This window comes from Onychostoma macrolepis, chromosome 19 (genome assembly GCF_012432095.1).
Source record: "Onychostoma macrolepis isolate SWU-2019 chromosome 19, ASM1243209v1, whole genome shotgun sequence".
Taxonomy (NCBI): Eukaryota; Metazoa; Chordata; class Actinopteri; order Cypriniformes; family Cyprinidae; genus Onychostoma; species Onychostoma macrolepis.
The window spans coordinates 33,582,339-33,591,018 of record NC_081173.1 but is presented as its reverse complement, the minus strand read 5'-3'; the positions used below and the strand labels follow the sequence as shown (position 1 = coordinate 33,591,018).

The following is an 8,680-nucleotide window of genomic DNA, read 5'->3' as shown; positions in this document are numbered from 1 at the left end:
TTCCTTCGAGGGAACTTCGAACTGCGTCCTCTAGGGTTCGCTATGGGGAACGGAATACCCACGCCACCATGCTGAGGGGAGTGCAAGCCAAGCACAAAAAGGCGAGAACTAAGTACCAACTCTGCCCGGCTAAGGGCGCTGCCCCTGGGACGGTTCGACGGCTGTCAGTGACATTATCCCCTTCGGCCAAAAACCTGAGCTGCATACCCCAGAACTTACCTGTTAGGGGCCGGGCCTCCTGGACCCAGGGTAGAGCTCAAAGGCTTGGAATCAGAAGCAGAGATTCCTTTAAGGGGATACGACCAAGCGCCTAGGATAACTAGGTCTTGGCCTGTCACCCAGGGGCTACTGCTTGCTCTGCAAGAGTTCGCTGAAGGAATTGCCTCAACAGATCCTTGGTAGCAACACCCTGTTCAAGTCAGTATCACTGGGGATACATGGGTAGAGTGGGGCCCAAGGTGGAAACCGGGACCTGACCAATTCAAAGAAAAGGGCACAAAGCCGCAGCGCGTAACCCATACCATACAGGATTTTAGAAAGATCGCAAAACAATTGGTGTACGATCTTACCACAACGTGGCTTTCAGAAAGTGCACAGAGACTAGCGTCCGCACTTACCATAACATGGATTTGAAACACCGTTCTGAAGAGCGGAGAACCCAACTCTCAGCATGAGAGGGAACTCAGATGCTGAGAAGGGAGCGACATGCTCATAGGTGACCCTCTATGATGAGGGGAGCAATGCTAACTCTACCAACAAGGAGAGCAACCCAACAGGGAGGCATAGACAGGCCTAACAACCTGAGGCTGCTGATGACAGAGCTCTGGAGAGCGGAGAACCCAACTCTCAGCATGAGAGGGAACTCAGACGCTCAGAAGGGAGCGGCATGCTCATAGGTGACCCTCTATGATGAGGGGAGCAATGCTAACTCTACCAACAAGGAGAGCAACCAAACAGGGAGGCATAGAGAGGTCTAACAACCTGAGGCTGCTGATGACAGAGCTCCGCAGAGCGGAGAACCCAACTCTCAGCATGAGAGGGAACTCAGACGCTCAGAAGGGAGCGGCATGCTCATAGGTGACCCTCATGGTGAGGGGAGCAACGCCAGATCGACCAACAAGGAGAGCATAGGGTCAGGGTCACAGAGCTCTAAGGGAGCGGAGAACCCAACTCTCAGCATGAGAGGGACCTGAGATCGTCAGAAGGGAGCTGCATGCTCATAGGTGACCCTCTATGGCAAGGGGAGCACTGCTAGCTCGACCAACGGACATAGCTCTGGAGAGCGGAGAACTCATCTCTCAGCATGAGAGGGATCTCAGACACTCAGATGGGAGTGGCATGCTCATAGGTGACCCTCAATGGTGAGGGGAGCAATGCTAGCTCGACCAACAACATAGCTCTGGATGAGGAGAACTCAACTCTCAGCACGAGAGGACTCCCAGGCGCTCAGATGGGAGCGGCATGCTCATAGTGAGGGTCACCTGAGCATGCCGCTCCCATCTGAGCGCCTGGGAGTCCTCTCGTGCTGAGAGTTGAGTTCTCCGTGTTGCTCCTCACTATTGAGGCTCATGGGTGACCCTCAATAGTGAGGGGAGCAACACCAGCTCGACCAACAAGGAGAGCAACCAAACAGGGAGGCATAGAGGCCTAATAACCTGAGGCTGCTGATGACAGAGCTCTGGAGAGCGGAGAACCCAACTCTCAGCATGAGAGGAACTCAGATGCTCAGAAGGGAGCAGCATGCTCATAGGTGACCCTCTATGGTGAGGGGAGCAATGCTAGATCGACCACTGACTCACAAAACTCTGGGAAGCGGAGAGCTCAGCTCTCAGAATGAGAGGGAACTCAGACACTCAGAAGGGAGCAGCATGCTCAAAAGTGCCCCTCTATGGTGAGGGGAGCAATGCTAGCTCGACCAACAAACATGGCTCTGGAGAGCGGAGAACCCAACTCTCAGTATGAGAGGCAACTCAGACGCTCAGAAGGGAGCTGCATGCTCATAGGTGACCCTCTATGATGAGGGGAGCAGTGCTAACTCTACCAACAAGGAGAGCAACCCAACAGGGAGGCATAGAGAGGCCTAATAACCTGAGGCTGCTGATGACAGAGCTCTGGAGAACGGAGAACTCAACTCTCAGCATGAGAGGGATCTCATACACTCAAATGGGAGCGGCATGCTCATAGGTGACCCTCAATGGTGAGGGGAGCAATGCCAGCTCGACCAACAAGGAGAGCAAAGGGCTGAATGACAGAACTCTGGAAAGCGACCACTGGCCTAAAAACCGGTAAGCCCTCCAGAGAAGCTGCCACACAAAACTTCTGGGCTCTATACTTAAACCCTTGCAGGGGAGACGCACACTCTAGGCAAGGGCTCAGGGAGATTGCTACTTAAAAACCCTCGGAAGGGGAGCAGTCCCTAAGCTAGCACATAGATATCCTCAGATAGCCCTGCACCTTCTCAAACCAAAGAAACTGAAGTAAAAAGACCCGCAGGTCCTGGAACTGCAGTGTTGCAAGTGTGGAACACATAAATACCAGTAAAACTGGTATTCCTGCGCATGAGATCAGTCCCGGAGGCGAAATCCGAAGAGTTGGGTCCAGACCATCAGTAAGGTAGTCTGAAGGGGCTTAGATGGCAAGGAGGGAGCCTTGAGAGAGAATGTCTCGCCCACAGAGAGATAGCTGGCCAGAGTCTCTTCCACAGGGGGCATCCCCTCATAGCCGTTTTCACGCATCCCCTCAATGTTAGCATAACTGGTATGCTGAAACCTATGAATGCGAGAGGAAAACGGCTTTTTCCATTCCTTCTCAACCTCTGCATGGAGATCAGGAAGAAATGGAAGGCTCACTCGAGCTGGGGGGCTATGGCCAGAAAGATAACGCTCATCGAGACGACCCCGCGGCGCCACCATCTTGGCCCGCTTCCACGGCAAGTCAAGCCTCGCCGTGACGCGTTCCATAACCTCCAACAGTTCGTCATACGCAGGGCAGGAGGATTGAGAGGGCTCAGTCTCAACTTCTTCGCCCTCAGACATCTCCTGCTCTTCCTGGGCATAACCCAGCAGAGCACTAGCCGCTGGATCAGATGATGTCAGAGAGATTGCATCATCGTCATCCAATGACTCACTGTCGTTCGCGGCCGACGAGCGCGAGAAGGAAAGCCCCCTCTCTAACTCACAAGCCAGCTCCGCCTGCAAGCCCCACGAGCTCATTATCCTCCGTGCCTCAGCAGCAGTGGGTCTTGAGCCGCGGGAAGCAGACGGCTGTCCCTCCTTCCTCGAAAAGAGAGACAGACGAGAGCGGAGCTTTCTCATAGAAAAAAGCTCACAGTGCACGCAGATTGCCCCCTCGAGCACCTCGCGTGCGTGCTCCTCGCCCAAACAAAAGACGCAAAGATCGTGTGTGTCATCAGGTGTCAAATAACGAGGACACGGATGCACACATCTCTTAAATGCCTTGCTAGTGCTCGCCATAGTAGGAAATCGTTTCTTACCTGTAGAATACACGCTTCAAACAAAACAGTCACTGAAGACGAAGAAGAGAATGACGTATTTTCCCGGCGCCCCTTTATACTGTGGTTGTGCCTGTAGTGATGTCATAGGCTGTCACCGGCCAACATGTGGTGTTTTTGTATATATGCTTCAGACACGGGTCACGCTGAAGGCGTTCCCCATAGCGACCCCTAGAGGACGCAGTTCGAAGTTCCCTCGAAAGGGAATTCCACGTTTTCCATTGTTCCACAAATCACACATATTTGACATGTTCAAACATACATTATAGTGTGAAAAGACACACTGAAAAAACTGAAATAATTTTAGGCTTTTTTTAATATTATACCCCATGTGAGAGCCTTTTTAATTTCTTGCTTGTATACACATTCTAACTTGAGGATAAAGAATAGTAGGCTACAAAGGGATAAAAGCTGAAGCTAAAATGTTGATGTTGAATGCTTGTTGGGTAAATTTGTAGTAATGTGTATGTCTGTAGATTGTTTTGAAAAAAAAGTAAGTTAAAAGATGACAGAATATAAGTCATCTTTTTAAAATAAATTTTGTAAAAGTTACCTTTTATCTCCTAGGATAATGTCTGTAGGACAGGATACTGCCGATTCAACTCTCACGCTGAGCAGAGTAACTGACGTTAGATCTGATTCACCTTTGGGTGTGGACTTCTAGGAAAGTGAAAGATAGGGAAAGGAAAAGTGAAATGGTCTCCTTAGCACAGTTTATTTGACTTCTATAGGCTACTGAATAAAATCAGTATCAAACGTATGTATAGTGTGTATTTGGTTGTTTTGTTTTATTTCTTAATGTCCATAATAATAAAGCTTATTTTCTGCACTGTTAGACATTTCAAAGGGTTTTTACAGTAACTTACTGGCAACACTGTTGCCAGTAAGTTACTGTAATTACAATTTACAGTAGCAAACTATATTTGATTTATCATTATACTACTGTAATTCATTCATTTTAATATAGATTTCATTGGATTTTATAATTTTTATATAGAATTCATTTTATTTTTACTCTACATAGGTACTACTGGCATTCAATTAAAACAGACACAATAATTACAAAATATAAATTTCTTTATTTAAAACATTGCATGTATAACACATAAAAATATAGTCTTCCAACTCTGGAACAGTGCATATTCACCATTTCTCCTGTCTTAGGACGGTTTGCAGTGCATTTTGTTGTGATTTATCCTCACAAAGAATCTTTAGGCAACAGAAACATAAAGACAAGCAGCCAAAGAATACATAGCCATCTGCAAAACCCAGGTGCTGCTCCAAAACGTGACCACCATCTTTGCTCACCATCCACTTTGACAGAAATGTCTTCTCTGAAAAACAAGTAGAAGAAATACCACACTTTTAAAAGGCAAACCTCATATAGAATACACAAATCTCTCAAAAACATAGTTGTTCTCTTACCATGAATTATCAGTCTCAGGGTGGCTGGCATGCCCATGTCTTTCTTGATGCTTCATTGCAGTTGCCTTTAAAACACAAATACAAAAAAAATGCAGTAAATCTTAAATTCCATTAAAAACTATAACAAACTAATTATAAAACTAGAAAAGCAGCTAGCCATAAAACTAGTTTAACCTAGCTAACATATGATTTTATTTTCTCAGGCTACTGGCCAACATTAACTACTAAATTGGAACAGTAAAGACACAATTGCTCTGTTGACTGTGGAGTCAAGACATTTACAAATATGATGAAAAGATGAATATGAGACAAAATTACAGAATGTCACATTTAATTATTGGGTGATTCAACACATATATGTTTTACCAGCTAAGAAGATCAGCACTTTTAGAGTTTCATCCCTCTATCTGATGTGTATCAGATAGAAGTATTGGAACAGTTGCCTCACAGGTCTTTCTAAGTGATCAGCTGTGTCCCGTTGCATTAATTCTTCAGATATTAAAAGCAGGGAATGTGTCGTATCAATTATATCCATTACTTCTGCATTCTGAATCTTGCAATCGATGATGACACACACAAACCAGGATGAAGATGAGGGAGCTGACTTTGAGAGAAAAGCAAGCAATTTGGATGCTAAAAGAAAAGAGGAAGTCAATTAGAGCTATAGCAAAAACAAAGGGCATGGAGAAATCAAGAGTTTGGAAACCACCAGCGACACCAGCAATCAACAACTACCTGATCGGCTGAGAAAACACCAACAACTTCCAGAAAGCTGGGGTGATGCTCTGACAATCTACTGTCCTCAGGAGACTTTGACAGAGAATTACAGATGCTACACAGCAAGATACAAACCTCTGACCAGCTCCAAAAATAGAAAGGCAAGATTAGAGTTTACAAAAAAAGCACAAAGGTGAGCCAGAAGAGTTTTGGAACTGTGTTTATGGACCGATGAGACAAAGATGAACCTTTATCTAAGTGATGGGAAAGCAAAAATGTGGAGAAAAAAAGGGAACTGCAGTGATCCCAAGCATACAGCCTCATCTGTAAAGCATGGTGGAGGTGGTGTCATGGCATGGGCATGCATGGCTGCCTCTGGAACAGGCCCTCTCAACTTTACTGATGACTTAATGTATGATGACAGTAGCAGAATGAATTTGGAAGGGTACAAAACCATCTTGCCTACCAATATTCAAGAAAATGCCACCAGATTCATTGGGAAGTGCTTCATATTGCATCAGGACAATGACCCAAAACACCCTGCCAGTTCAGTCAAGGAATTTATAAGGGCAAAGAAATGGAAAGTCTTAGATTGCCCAAGTCAATCTCCAGATTTAAATCCGATTGAACATGAATTTCACCAGCTGAAGAGGAGAGTAAAGGCAGAAACTCCCCAAAACAAGCAACAATTGGAATTGGATGCATTAAAGGCTGGGAAAAGTATTTTGAAAAAACAGCAGCCTCACGCGGTAATCACCATTTATACTGGAACACAATTTACAGCAGATACAAATGCATTCCGTCTGCTCTACAGTGAACTTAATTTAGCTAGCTACAAACAGGCTAATCTAACCACCAACATAGCCCAATTACTTCAAAAATAAGTTGCTTGCCGTTAGCTTGTTCCTTCATGTTTTACGTAGCCTCTGGGAATATTTGGATAGTTGCCTGCAGCGTCTAAAAGTTAGGCTTCAGGAGTGAGATTGGTTGTTTGAGGGAAAGGACATTAAGGTAAACCAATCAGAGGCAGAGTAGGGCGGGTCCATTTCTTTGCCAACAGGGGGGGGGGGGGGGAACGCTACAGGTGACGTGACACAGATGACTCGCAGATACAACTCCCACCCACCAATTAAATTTTTTTTTACAGATCTACACGATTCACGTGAATGACCTATTTCAAGGTGAAAACTGCGAATTTCGCCGAAAGGTGACACGTTTGCACCCCTGTAAATAGTAGCTTTTATATCTGCCTTATGTTCAACTGTTCCAATACTTATGCTCACATCAATGAGTGGGATGAACTCTAAAAGTGCCGTTCTTTTTATTTGGTAAAACATGTATGTGTTGAAACGTCTAATAACAAAATGTGACATTCTGTAGTTTTGTCTCATATTCATCTTTTCATCATATTTGCAAATGTCTTGACTCCACAGCCAACAGAACAATTTTGTCTTTACTGTTCCAATACTTTTGGAGGTCACTGCATGACCCCCTTAAAAATGCAACAATACCAGCCTTTCTCCAGTACCAGTAGTACAATTTGGTAAACAATAATTGAAGTCTACTGAAATTTTGGTACAACCATTTACAATCAACAACATCTATAACAGTTGAAATATTTGTTATACTATGTAAGATATTAACTTTGTATTAAATTTGTAACATTTTATTTCCAAGTAAACACTGACCACTATGTATATCCGTTTTACATGTTTTAACAGACAAATTAGAGTATCACTTAAGTAATAACTTGAATGAATTAATGTGCTACACTGACTTAATTGATTTGGCTACACATAAGTTTGAGTTTACATGTATTAACATCACTCTCCCATTAATCTTTCACTGGTTTGCATCTCATTAACTATACACCGATTCAAAACAGAAAGACACCAACCTGTGATAAGACTGATCTCGATGCAGTGCAAATTTGAAAGTTTCAGATATCAGCTCCTCAAAGACGTTCTCCCAAACTGTGTTGACAGGCATCTAAAAAGTCTCAAACACTCACACAAATTGACACAACCACACTGATTAAAGCCATACTTCTCTTCAATTTCCTACATCTTTTCCTGAGCTGCCAACATTATGTTATCCTAGGACTGAATGATTTATCAAAACCGAAACGTGAGATACTTCTGTCCTCGTAAAAAGGGTAAAAATGATCATACCAGTCCTGGTCAGACTCCATGAGTGATTGTTGAAATACCACTGTCAAAGACAAGAGAATACAGGAAAAAGCAAATTAGAAACTGTGATAAATAACAGGTTAATTTATTGATGAAACATAGCACTGACGTAGCAGAAAACTTCAATAGCTATTAACTATTGATAAAATATACATTAAGATACCACTGCTGTTTTTACTGAACACTTGATATCAAAGTCCACTTAAATTGACAAAATTCATTTTAAATGAAATTGGCAAATTATTTTAGTTGTTCATAATTATTTATAAGTAATTAATCATGTTTACTATAACATTTCTACAAAATTAATAAAGATCTAGGGTTGCATTTTAAACATTTTAACAAACTGTTATATTACCACAGTTGGTGTTACTATGCACTGGGTTTTATAATTAGAAATCCCAAATGTAAGAACATTTCTGATTTCTCTGATCTAAAACCATGTGGGAAGATTATTTGTCAATACCTGCTCTCTCCTCATCTCCATCACTGTTTGTTTTTCTCTGTCTCCTTATCTTGCCCTGTCTCTTCCTCTCCTAAATCTGAGCTTTTGATAATAGTGATTCTTGTGTCAGTGAAGAAAGTAAACATAAGGTCAAATGATGTGTTTCACATATCATCATTTCCCGAAAATCTTGGTAACTAAGTGTATTAAATTAAGTCACAATGTGCACTTACATTATTAATCTTACGCGTAATGTTTTTTTTGTTTTTTTTTTGTTGTTTTTTTTGCACCCTCATATTGACAGAACGAATTATTAGCCTACACATCACGAAAATATAGGCCTAAGTTATATTAAATTTAAAAATGGCGAAATTAGAATTTATTACTTTGCAA

At 43.1% G+C, this 8,680-nt stretch overlaps 1 long non-coding RNA gene across 1 annotated transcript; it reads right to left on the bottom strand.

The window, feature by feature from the left end:
• Nucleotides 1-4,682: 4,682 nt before the first annotated feature.
• On the bottom strand, nucleotides 4,683-8,408 carry LOC131525815 (uncharacterized). Its single transcript, XR_009267288.1, has 4 exons — nucleotides 8,309-8,408; nucleotides 7,551-7,864; nucleotides 4,937-5,001; nucleotides 4,683-4,845 (listed from the first exon to the last, which is right to left on the bottom strand). It is a non-coding gene; the product is annotated as an uncharacterized LOC131525815 (long non-coding RNA).
• Between the last annotated feature and the right edge of the window lie 272 nt (nucleotides 8,409-8,680).